The sequence below is a fragment of the Vigna umbellata genome, chromosome 9, assembly GCF_029865625.1.
Source record: "Vigna umbellata cultivar VRB3 chromosome 9, Vumbellata_1.0, whole genome shotgun sequence".
Classification (NCBI taxonomy): domain Eukaryota; kingdom Viridiplantae; phylum Streptophyta; class Magnoliopsida; order Fabales; family Fabaceae; genus Vigna; species Vigna umbellata.
In genome coordinates this window covers 44094292-44107690 of record NC_142173.1, presented here as the reverse complement: position 1 = coordinate 44107690, position 13399 = coordinate 44094292, and the positions used below count along the sequence as shown (strand labels likewise).

The following is a 13399-nucleotide window of genomic DNA, read 5'->3' as shown; positions in this document are numbered from 1 at the left end:
TCTGCTGATTAGTTGAGTAAGAGGAAGAACCTACAACAAAGTCCACTAAAGCCAACAACTAGAAATAGCATTAATTAGGGAAGTTGCTTAGCTATATTGCTTCCGTTTGTTTAAAGTGTTTGTGTTATAGCTTGCAATTTGTTGGATGTTGTGATTTGCTGAATTGGGTGTGATTTTCTTGTAGTTTATTCCTAAAGAGCAAAAGACATTTTCTTTGTGACTGCATCAAGGGCACAAGACCGAGAAAAGGGAAGTGCTTAGTGCCATATATATATATACACATCACCTTGTGTAATCTGTTTTAGCTAAGGAAATTTTGATTGAAGATCTGTGCATTTGCCTTTGTAGGAAACTGATCAGGAAAGACCAAGAGAATTGATATAAGCACAAAGTGGAACAACAAAGCTGAATGAAGTGGACCAGGAAAGTGGCAGCGTGCATGTTTTGTATTTTTTTGTTCCATTTGATGTGTAATAGGCTGATAGGTTAGCTTTCTTTTAATTTCATATTTTGTTTGTAAAAAGGCCTTTTATAAAGTCCAAGTGCTTTGGAAGAGTCCTTGGTGCTCTTTCAAACTCTTGGCAACTTTACTTGCTTTAATTACTTGCTTTAATTTTAGCATAGTTAGACAGGTGAGTGTGTCTTGTTAGCCAAAGCAACAAGCCTCACCATAGGAGTAGACTTTAATATTGATTTGCTTTGTGTTTCACGTTTAGGGGTGATTTAGGCTAAAAGGGATTAAACTCTAAGCCTTATCACATTAAAGTCCGAGAGTCTAGTCTTTTAATTTGTGATTAATTGTTTGTGATTGTTTGTGAGTTGTGTTCTTTGATTTTAAAGGTGATTTTTGTTTAAAGGGTAACTAGTAGTAACCTAAGACATTTCTGGCAAGGTAAGAGTTAGTACTTAAGCAGTCTTCATGACTCACCTCTCTTACATGGGACTTGTCTAAGTGTGAATCTTGTATACCTTTCACACAAAGAAAACTTTTAAAAACAAAGATGTCTTATTATAGTTCATATAGGTCTTCTAGGTTAGATAATGTTGATGAAATGTTTAAACAAGCTAGGAATCTTCCATCCTTTGGTAAAGACATAGGTGCATTAACATACCTTGCTTGGGAAAAAGAAATTGATAAAATAAATCCTTGGTTTTATGGAGAGAGTGAATATTATCTCCTTAGCATATATCTCTCTAAGTTAGAAGAGCATGCAAGTGAGTGGTGGGATGAAAGACAATATCATGTTAGGAAAGGTAGAAAGTCCTCCATACATAATTGACATGATTTAAAAGCTTGCATGAGAAGAAAGTTTGTGCCTTCAAGCATTAAAAGAAACCTAAAACTAATTAGGAATTGCATTGATGATGGAAAATTATTTCTTGAGCGTTTAAATGATCATGGGTTTCTTCGTAGAGAATTAGAATTTGGGGCAAGACTTAAAGAGATCAAGGATAAGAAAAGAGAAAGAGAGATTGAGAGAAAAGAAAAGGAAGAAAGGAAAGAAGAAGAGAAGACAGAGAGAAGAAAACGAGAAAAGAGAAGAGAGAAGAAGAGAGGAATTAAGAAGAGAAGAAGAGAGAAAAGAAGAAGAAAAGAGAGAAAGGCAAGAAAGAGAGAAGAAAGAAAAGGAGAAATTGTTACTGATGACAAATCCTATCCTTTCAAAGACCATGGAACCTAAAAGGGAAGGTTTCCAAATCTTTACTTCTTTTTCAATCATGGTTTATTCTTCAAATATTGATTTCTCTTTCAAACCAATTGTCATTATATATTCTATGAAAACATTTTCAAAATATGACAATTCAAATCTTGAGTTATTGTTATCTTTAAGAAAACAATTAACTCAAGACAAAATTGAATTTCGACTTCTAAAATTTTTAAAGATTACTAATCAAAATATTAGAAGTCCTTATTTCCTTGTTTTTATAGAAAAATTCTTTCTTGGATTGATATTAATTGAAAATATATTTGATGTTTATTGTAGATTTGTGTTTGATCCAGGAGGAAGAAAAAGTGGATATAAAAGAATAAGGCCACTTTAAGATGGCCATGCTCCCAAAGATTGTGTAGAGCTTCTTCATAAGGCGATTGCCAGATTTGAGGACAAATCTTTTTTAAGAGGGAGGGCATGATGGAATCCTGCCTGATGTGTTTTATCAGTGTCCTCTTTTTGTAGTTTTCACATTTTGTTGTGCACATAGTTTAGCTTGTAAGGAGTATCGGTTACTATAAATACCCAACTCCTCTCTTGTATTGGCACTTTTGAGATTATTGAGAAATGAATTTTCTAGCCTTCAGAAATAATTCTCTCTTGAAAGTCACATGCTAGAGAGTCCAAAGACTCCCTCTAGCCACCTTCCAAGCACCTTCGTCATTCTATCATTTTCCACATTAACCACTGTGCTTCTCACTCATCTCCACGCTGACTCTCCACTATCACTCTCGTGCACACGTCAGCTCCTTTATTCCACATCACTGGTTTTTTTTCTCTCGCGCATCAGACACTCACCACTTCATTTCGCATTTCATTTTTGCGTCTCCTTCCTCGCGAGCTGTTCTTCTCTCCAGAGTTATTCCACTGTAAGTCTTGCTTACACCATAGATTCATCCCTTTTTGCTGCGTTCATCACCTCTAAACCCTTCTTTTCCCATTTCCTTTAGATTTAGCCGATTAAAACCATTCTTCTACCGTTTAAACACCTTCAATCGATTTGGTCTTCATTATCCACCATTCAATCTTCGTTTTGAACCGATTAATCGGTTCATTTTGATTTTCTTCACCTTTCTAGGGTTCCTCCGGTCCAGATTAGGGTTCTTCGTGTTCATTCTCAGATTTACTTCGTTCTCTTCCGATTTCTCTCTCGATCTAGAGTGTCCTATCAATTCCGTTGTGTCTTTATTCGTTGGAGAGAGCTTCGAGGAGGTCCGGTTCGTGTTCGCGCAACTTCAATCGACCTCTTCTCGGGCGCTCGTCCATCAAGTGGAGTTGGAGCAGCTGAAGCTCCAGCTATGGATGATGAGGATAACTTTGAAGATGCTGAAGAAGAAGGAGAGGAGGAAGATTCGAATGACAGCATGGGTTGATGAGGTGTTGAGATAGCATCTACTAATGGATGCTATCACTTCTAGAGCAGGATTTTTTCTATCTTTTGTTTTGTACTGTTGAACTTATTTGCTTCTATTCTTAGAATAGGTTGTGATATACTCAATGTGAAACTTTATACGATGGTTTGCTTGTGATTTATGCATGATGAGTATTGCTTGATGATGCTTGGATATTGATTGATGTTGAGATTGTGCATTATATGCAAATATACAGGTGGTTGTTCACAAGATATGTGAACAGATGCATATGATGTTGTGATTGTGATTAAGATGTTAAGCAGGATGTGTATGTGGAATGTTGGATGAGCTTATGTGTGAGGTTTTGAACTCCAGAGTTTTTGTGATTGAATGCTATTACATCGAAAGCATGAGTGACTTTGCCCAGGTTTCTATGATTGAACCACTTGCTTGTATGTGTCATATGATCAAGGCCATTTGTTGGTAACCCTTTATTAGCCAAATGCATGATTTTAGCCCAATAAAATAGAGCACAATGTGTTTGAACCTTTAGCCTTGAATATGATGTGAAAATCCTTTTTGAAAATCTTTACCTTGAGTTCAGTTGAGAATATCTTGTGGTATTGATAAAGGTTCATGTTTGAGGTTGTTGGGAAGTCTAAAAAACGAATACAATAAACATTGAGCTAAGTATGTGAAAAGTAAAATAAAAAGGAAAGAAAAGAAAGAAAAAGAAAAGCTCAATGCAAAGGAAAGTTGGGAATAAGAAATAATGGTTGTGTTTAAATGATAATTCTCTTAACTCAAGGATTTTGTGATCCAGAAAAAGCAATTTTCTTCTTAGCCCAACCACATTATAAGCCATAGAAAAGTCCTTGTGATAATGCTTGTTTGTGAGTGTGTTTAATTGTGGTTAAATGAAAGGCAAAATTGATTCATGTGACATAAGTGACCTCTATATACACTTATGTGATTGAGTGAGACACTTTATCTTGTGAGAAATAATTCCATGAGCACATGATTACATCTATGCTTAGTTAATTGATCATTGATGAGAATAACATTTATTTGATACTTAGTGATTATGTGAACACCACAATGAGTTTGATTGAATTAAAGCATGTGTGCATGTTGACAGAATTAAAGCATGTGTCTTGCATTCTTCCTTGGGGTTAACTTCAGTACTAGCCTCGAAACTTTTGATAGGTATCTCTTCCAACATCTTGGCTATTTGACCAATCTGCATCTCCAGATTCCTTATAGCAGCTTGAGTGTGTTAACACTTCGGCAAGTGTACCGAATCGTATCAAGTAATAATTGATATCGGTTGAAAAACCGTAACTTTTATACTTAATTTTGATATCAAAAACAACATTTATGTCTTAGAAACTAGTTTGGAATCATGTTTTTACTTAAGCTTTGGAAATAAGAGAGTTGGATGGGTTTTATGCTTGGTTTTCCTTGTGTTGAGAGGAATTAAGATGAATTAGATGAAAGAATGTGAAATAGTAAGGAGTTGGACTCAGGAAAGGAAGTAAAAGTGCATAAAAGAAGAGACGCATTCACCGCTCAGCGCAACTTTTACCGCTGAGCGGCGTTCTAAAGCACCACAGTCACCGCTAAGGGCCAAAACGCAGGTGAGCATCATTCTGAAGAGCCGCACTTACCACTGAGCAGCAAAAGTGCCGCTGAGCGCCATTTAATTGGGCTTGGGCCTATTTTATGTCATTCTTAATAAACTATATAAGGGTTTAGTCGACCTAGGGTTTGTATCTTTGGACAGAAAGAGGCAAAATCACACTTTCTTCACCCCTTGGAGGAGGATTTTGGATGCGGAAGCTCTTTTCTTCAAATTCTATGGTTCTATCTTTCATTCTTTCATTGCTTTTCATCTAGTTACACCATGTCTATGGTGAACTAAACCTCCATTATTGTTGGGGAACCAGTGTAATCCTATGAAACTCTCATGTATTGAATTGATTATATATCTCATATGCTTTGCTTCATTAATTGTTAGGGTTTTTCTTCTTTACTATGTGCATGCTTTGTTTAACTCATTCAATTGCATGATCATTGATGTTAATTTTATGGACACATATAGATACATCTAGAACTGAGGAAATTCTCCCAAGAGTAGTATTACCTAGACATAGGTATAGGAGGATTGATTGCCTTTAAGCTTTTGTGCGAATGTAATGCATGAATAATTGCTAGGGAGATAAGACATTGTAAACTAGTGATTAGGAGTAGGCTTTCTTCACCGAGACATCGGGTTTAAGGAAAAATAGAAAGTGGCATTAACATTAATGAAGAAAGATGAATTCTTGAATACATGAGAGGATAAATCGAAATCCCCAACAACATAATCATTCATATTTTACATCAATCCCTTTTGCATCTTTCAATCCAATTGATCAACACATGCATTCATATTTATTTTTCAGTATTTGCATTTAAACCTAAGATTTTTTTTACAAGTCTAATTTAATCAAGAAATCACATAACTATTTAGGCCGTGAGTCCTTTGGAAAACGATACTTGGTCTTAATATTTTATTATTACTTGATACGATTCGGTACACTTGCCGAGTGTTAACAAGTTTTTGGCGCCGTAGTCGCAGACTTGTGGTTTAACTATTCTATTTGTGTGATTATTGATTAGCTTTGACTTTATTTTTTATCTTTTTATCTTTATATCTTTTTATTTTATCTTTTTAACTTTTTATCATTTTATCTTTTTTTATCTTTTTGTGCTAACAAATGTTTTCTAGGGTTTTGTGCCTAATGCTTGCAGGATGCAATTTGGACAAGAATTTAACTATATGGGCACTCAATTCTACAAAGGGAATCACAACCACTAGAGGGAATCTCACTCAAGCATGGATCAAAGTCAATTTTGGCAAGTTGTTGGAGAATTTGCGAACCAACCACAATGGCAGCAACAAAGCTCTCTATCAAAAAGAATGGCGAAGATGGATGACGTCTTTCAACAATTTATGCAAGAGTCCATCTCCACTCAGAAAAGCATTGAAGCATCATGTAAAAGAATGGAGATGCAAATTGGTCAATTAATTGAGAGATTGGAAGATTTTGGGGTTGAAACTGAAGTTAACCCTATGGAGGAATGTCAAGCCATTATCACTGGAAGTGACAAGACTTTAGATGAGAAAGAGATAGAGAGACAAGAAAAAGAAGAGTTTAGTGAGAAAGATATAGATGTAGAAAAAGAAAAAGAAGTGGTTGAGAGAGAAAAGAGAAAGAAAATTTGGGTGAAGATTAAGAAACTAAGTGAAAAAAGAGAAGGAAAAAAGAAAGTGAGAGAAAAGAAAATTTGTGTGAAGATTAAGAAAGTGAGTGGAAAAAGATGAAAAAGAAAGTGAGAGGAAAGAAAAAGAGGACGAGAGGAAAAAAGAAAGAATCATATGAAAAACCCTTTCCTCATTGATAGGCTGTCGTATTAAATTAATACTACTTTTCATGGCAACTTCAGTATTGCCAAGTAGTATTTAAGAAAGTAGATAGGGTTAAAGTAACCCTGAGTCGTCTCCCAACGAATATGAAATTGCCTTTTAATATTTGAATTTTATGAATGCAATGCAATGTTCAAGAATAAAAATGATGTTTGGAGAACGTTTAAAGAACAAATAAGAAACTTAAAAACGATTATAATGAAATAGGCTAATTCCACTGCTTTTCCAAGATAGATTCATCATCGGTTATTCACAGATAATTGTTCAATTTATTATTATTTAAGTATCAAATTAATTAAAGTACATTCTTAATTAATTTGAGGGCAATCATGCACTTAACCAAAGTAAATTCTCAATCAAATCCTAATGTGTTTAATCATGTCTATTCTTAAATTGCCTAACCAAATTAAAAACTAATCAATCAAAGTAAATTCTCAATTAATTATAGTTGAAATTATTACTACCAATCAAAGTACATTCTCAATTAATAGTAAAAACCATTTAATCATATGAAAGTTCCTAAATTAAATCAAAGTAGATTCTCAATGAAACCTAGAAACCCTAAAACTCATATAATCAATATTCATGTAGATTCTACTCCTTACTACTTCAACTCTTCTTCCAAATCATCTCAATTTTTGTTGAAAACAAGAGAATCTAGCACAAAACCATTAAATTCACCTTCAACTCTCTTATTCACACAAAATTGTGATTTCAAGCTACTTTCTAAGTCAAACAGGGTGTTTTTAGTATCAAAATTAAGTATCGAATAACAGTAAATTCAACCGTTATCACCTAGGCACCCCATTCTGGGCGCCTAAGCACTAGTTTGTGTAGTGCAGGGCCCCCGGGGGCCCAGAAGAGCGCCTGAGCGCCAGCTTTGTACTGTGGGGCGCTTAAGCACCCTAGAAGGGCACCTAAGCACCATTTTTCTCCTGCATAACGCTTGGGCGCCCCACTTAGGGCGTTGAGCGCCAGCAAAGTGGGCTTGGACCTATTTTCTGTTATTTTTTAGTTCTATTTAAGGACTTGGACATCCTAGGGATTGTATCTTTTGATGGCTTGAGCATAAAAACACATTTTTCAACCCTTGGGGGTAGATTTGGGGATGTGATAGCTCTCCTTCTCTCTTTCTAGGGTTTCTCTATCTCTTTCATTTCATTGTTCATCTAGTTTCCCCATGACAAGTGGGAACTAAATTCAATTTTTTGTTGGGGAAGATGTAACCTCTAAACTCTCATGTATTTGAATTGATTCTTATTTATTTATGCTTCTTTAATTAAATATAAGGGTTATTCTTCTTTGCTCAATGCATGTTATGTTTAACTCATTCATGGCATGATTAATTATTTTCGTGATATAGACACATACGGGGAAACCTAGATCTGGAGAATTGCTGCCAAAAGCAGTATTACCTAGACATAGGGATATGAATTTTGGTTATCTTAAGCTTATGTGCGTATGTAATGCAAAATTAATTGTTAGGGAGACAAGACATTGTAAACTAGTAATTAAGGATAGGCTTTCTTTGCCGAGAAGAAGATGAATTCATACACGCATGAGGGGAAACTTGGTGAAATCTGAACCCCAACAACATATTCATCTCATATTTTCAGCTTCATCCATTCATTCTAGTGTTTAGCCTCAATTGATCAATTTGCATTCATATTTACTTTCTTATTTTGCATTCAAAAACCCAAAAATTGTTCTTCTTAAGTCTTAATTAGTTAAGCAATTACACAACTATTTAGTGTCGTGAGTCCTTTGGGATACGATACTTGGTCTTACCATTTTATATTACTTGATACAATTCGGTACACTTGTTGACATCTTAACACCAGATCAAGCATGCCATTTTCAAATTTACTATTCCCAATCACACAGGGGAGGCAGAATGTACCTGGGACCTTTCACTTTTCAGGAATATGCAGGACAGACTTACCAATAAGTTTAGACACATTTCTGCCTATGTTAATCCTTTCATCTCCCTTCATCTTCCTCTTGTGTATGCACAACTCCTTGAGGAATTTGGCATACCTTGGGATCTGTTTGATTGCATCTAGTAGAGGTATGTTCACCTCCACTTTCTTGAAGGTCTCCAAAATCTCTTTATCTACCTCTTCCATCTTTTTGCTAGGCATCGCCTTCGAAGGGAATGAAAGAGGAATCAGACGATGCAAGGTAGGAGATGCACTAGTGGTGGTGGTGGGAGAAGAAGAAGGTCCACATCAAGAAGAAGAAGAACCACCGAAGGAGGAAGAAGGTCCACCTGCCTCAAATGTCCTTCTTGGACCAGCCTGGTCGTCTTTTGTCTGGGAAATAATACGGTGAAGCTGAGGTGCAGGTGTAGGAGTAGGAGGTAGTACCATGGGCACAACAATCTGCTTCATAGATCTGAGGGTGATGGCAATAACATTCTTCGGGTTTTGCATAGTCTGGGATGACAATTTATCATAATTCTAAGATTGTGCCTGATTGAGTTGTGTAGCCATCTGCCCCATCTGATTGGTCAAACTCTGGATGGAAGCTCTTGTTTCCTGTTGAAACTACATATTCTGAATAGTCATTTTCCTCACAAGCTCCTCCAATGTAGGCTCAGAAGAAGTGGAAGGTTGGGAAGGAGGTTGGGCAGGTATATCTTATTGTTGGTGTTGCCTCTAATACTGTTGAACCGGTGGAAGCACATATGGTCTACTCGAACCTACAACATTCTGGAAAGGTGGTGGCTGTTGTTGTTGTTATTGTTGCTAATGTTGGGGAGCACTGAACCATCAAAGATTTGGGTGATTCCTCCACCCTGGGTTGTACATGTTGTTGGACAAGTCATAATTTTGTTGTTGTTGTGACTATCTGTTGTTGTAGATGTTTGAAGCATAGGCTTGAGGAGCATCTTGGCCAATAGGTTGTTGCAAAGAAGGACATGCATCTGTATAATGATCATTGGAAGGACATATGCCACATAGTCGTGAAATAGATGTAGATGGAGGTGCTAGTCTTTGGTTGGATGCCAACTATGTCATCAAGCTCACAAGAGCATCAATCTTGCTCTCCAATTTCTTATCTCTAGATGATGAAGAATGAGTAGCTACATCATGAACTCCCCGAACAACAATAGCATCATTTCTCGCACTGAACTATTGGGAGTTAGAAGCCATCTTCTCAATCAAATGTATGGCTTCAGCAGGCGTTATGTCACCAAGCGCTCCACTATTAGCAGCTTCAATCATACTCCTTTCCATGTTGTTAAGACCTTCATATAAGTATTGGAGAAGGAGTTGCTCAAAGATCTGGTGGTGTGGACAACTTGCACAAAGCTTCTTAAATCTCTCCCAGTATTCATATAACCTTTCTCCACCAAGCTGCCTAATCCCCGAAATGTATTTTCTGATAGCTGTGGTCCGAGGTGCTGGGAAGAATTTCTCTAAAAATAGTCTCTTAAGATCATCCCAGCTTGTGATGGATCTCGGTGCAAGGTAATACAACCAATCCTTTGCCACACCTTCTATAAAGTGAGGGAATGCCTTCAAGAAGATATGATCCTCCAAAACATCATGAGGCTTCATAGTGGAGCAAACAATATGGAACTCCTACAGATGCTTGTGTGGACATTCCCCTGCAACTTTGACAACAAATGGATCAGTCCAGTTTTGAGAACATATGGCACGTCCTCATTAGGATATTGGATGCACAAGCTTTCATAAGTGAAATCAGGTGCAGCCATTTCCCTAAGAGCCCTCTCGCGAGGTGGAGGTTGGGCCATATTTGTTGAGCTGAACCCACAATCTTAGTGATATCTGAGTTTTTGATGATGACAACACATAATTAATAACACACATGTATTTTGTGTTACATGTTCTATGCTTACATGTTATATGCGTTTTTGAGAACATGATTGTGTTGTTTATTGTTCATTGTATTCCATTGTGTTATATATGTGATCTTATACATGAATGCATGACACATGTTTTTGGAAAAGAAAAACCTAAAATACTTTTGTTGAACTTAAATTGTGTGGCAAAACAACAATTTTAAGTCGATTTCATTATGTTATGTGGTAAGTCGATTTCATTATGGGATAAGTCGATTAAAACTCATGTCTTTGCACAAAATTTTTCAAGTGTGCTGTGAGAGTTTTTCAAAGAGAAAAGTTTTCAAAATTGTTTTACTCTATTATAAAGTCGATTACATGCGTGTTGCATTCGACTGAGTTTGTTATGCTTCAAATAATTGTTAATGCTTGATATAGTTGTCACAATGACTACATTTTTAAATATGTTGACCAAGCATTAAAAGAAATTCAACTGCATTAATTGTACATTCAATTAACTGCATTGATTGCTGCTAACTGCAATAACAAAATTGCTATATTCGACTCCATTAGTAGCCTAGTCGATTAAAATGCGTCAGAGTTGGGTTTATCTATAAATTGACACGAATTTGATTTATGTAAGAACTTTTGTGAATCTAACAGTTTTTGGTATCGCAGAAAGTGCATTCTTACAAAAAGAGAGAAAGAGCTCCAAGAAAGAAGAAGTGACCGTGGTGATCATCTACTTGTGGATTCTTGAAGAGCAAGTTAACTACACGTACAAAGGCTGATCATATCTGCATATTGGGTGTAACTCAGAGATCAGAGGCTACAATATTGTGAATGTTGGACTAAGGTTCCCTATTGTGATTACAAGAAGAAGAACGTGTTGCGTTCTTGACTTTAAGGGTGGCTCAAAGGGTTTGGACTACAGGAGAGAGGATTCTTGCTACTAGTCTGTGTGTATACTGCCTATATTTTGATTAAAGGGTTAGAGAGGTGTTTTATATTTTTGACGTGAGGTCGCTTGTTAACACTCCAGCAAGTGTACCGAATCGTGTTGATAACGGTTGGAAATATCGTTATCTGTGATGTAATTTTGATACTAAATGCACCCTTTTCTGCTTAGAAACTTGCTCGGAATCATGTTTTTCTGTTAAGTTGTGTGAATAAGAGAGTTGAGATTGAATTTAATGGTTTTATGACTAATTCTACTTGTTTTGGTAAAAAAATGAGATAATATGGAAAGCAGGGATTAAGTGCTAAGGAGATGGAGCTCAGAAAGGCTTGGAAAAGCACCAGAAGAGAGGGATGCTCGAAGCTTGGGCACCCTTTTAGAAGGCTTGAGTGAAGAAGAGTGTCGCTCACCGCCCAGGCGCCCCTTTTGAGGCGCTTGAGCGCTGGAAGCTCGAAGCTTGGGTTCTGCAAGGCTTGAGCGTGGAAGAAGCCCTAAGTGGGGTGCTTGAGCACCACTGACTCGGGCTTGGGCTTTTTTTCTGTTCTGTCTTCGCTCTATTTAAAGGAACCAGGCATTCTAGGTTTTGCATCTCTGGCTGGAGCAGCACAACAGCACTCTCTGAAGGCAAATTTGGATGCGAAAGCGTCCTTCCTCTACTTTTAGGGCTTTGCTATCATGTATTTGAATTGATTCTTAATAACATATGCTTTTTTCATTAATTGTTAGAGTAATTCATTTGTGCTTATTACATGTTGTGTTTAACTCATTCATAGCATGATGTATGAATTGCATAAGTGTCGGGAGGTTCCTTACAATTCAGGTTCTTGTTGAATTCTCCTAAGAGTAATATTTCTCAGGAATGAGGGAACTTGGAGAAGTCTAACCCAACAACATACTCATCTCATTACAAACAACATCTATTTATCATTGTGCTCTTCTATTATTGATCAAATTGCGTTCATATTTAATATTCTGTCTTTTGCATCTTAAACCAATGATCTCGTTTTCTTTAAGTCTTAATTAATCGAGTTATCACACGACTGTTTAGTGCCGAGAGTCCTCTGGGATACGATACTTGGTCTTACCATTTTATATTACTTGTGCAATTTGGTACACTTGCCAATCCATCAAATAGTTTTTGGCACTGTTGCTGGGGATAAAAAATGTTGTTAACACGTATCAAGTAATAATAAATGGTAAGACCAAGTATTGTTTCCCAAGAGACTCACGACCTAGACATTCATTTGGTTTCTTGATTAATCATGGTGTTTATAATGCAGAAAATAAATATGAATGCAAGTGTTGATCAATTGACTTGAAGAATCCACAGGTGATTGGTGTATAAAATATGGAATGATTATGTTATTGGGGTTTCCGACTTATCCTATCCACTCTCATGTATTTATGAATTCATCTTCTTCGTTAATGTTAATGCCACTTTCTAATTTATCTTAAACCCGATGTCTCGGTGAAGAAAGCCTACTCTTAATTACCTTTCCCCAGTTCTAGATTTCCCCATATGTTTCCATATCGACAACATCAATAATCATACAATTGAATGAGTTAAACAAAGCATGAATAGAGCGTAAAGGAAAAACCCTAACAATTAATCAAGTAAAGCATTTATAATATAAATCAATTTAATACATGAGAGTTTCAAAGGATTACATCGTTTCCCCAACACCAATGGAGGTTTAGTTCACCATAGACATGGTGAAACTAGATGACAATAATGAAAAGAATGAAAGATAAAACCCTAAAAGTTGAAGATCGGAGCTTCCGCATCCAAAATCTGCATCCGAGGGATGAAAGGAGTGTTTCTACGCCTTTATCTGTCAAAATATCTAGTCTCTAGGTCGTCCAAAATCTTAAATACTTCATAAAAATAATAGAAAACAGGTCCAAGCCCACGTCGTCGGCGCTAGCGCCCCAAAAGGGCGCCCAGCAGTGGTTGTGGCACTAAACTGACGCTCAGTGATGGCGCTCAAGCGTGAAATAGTGGTTGCACCTCTAAATTTACGCTCAACGGTGGCGCTCAGGCGTGAAACAGTGGTTGCACCTCTAAATTGGACCTCAACGGTGGCATGAAACAGTGGTTGC

The 13399-nt window shown here is 36.7% G+C and overlaps 1 pseudogene; it reads right to left on the bottom strand.

The window, feature by feature from the left end:
- Nucleotides 1–9304: 9304 nt before the first annotated feature.
- Nucleotides 9305–10096, bottom strand: LOC148193650 (uncharacterized; annotated as a pseudogene).
- Between the last annotated feature and the right edge of the window lie 3303 nt (nt 10097–13399).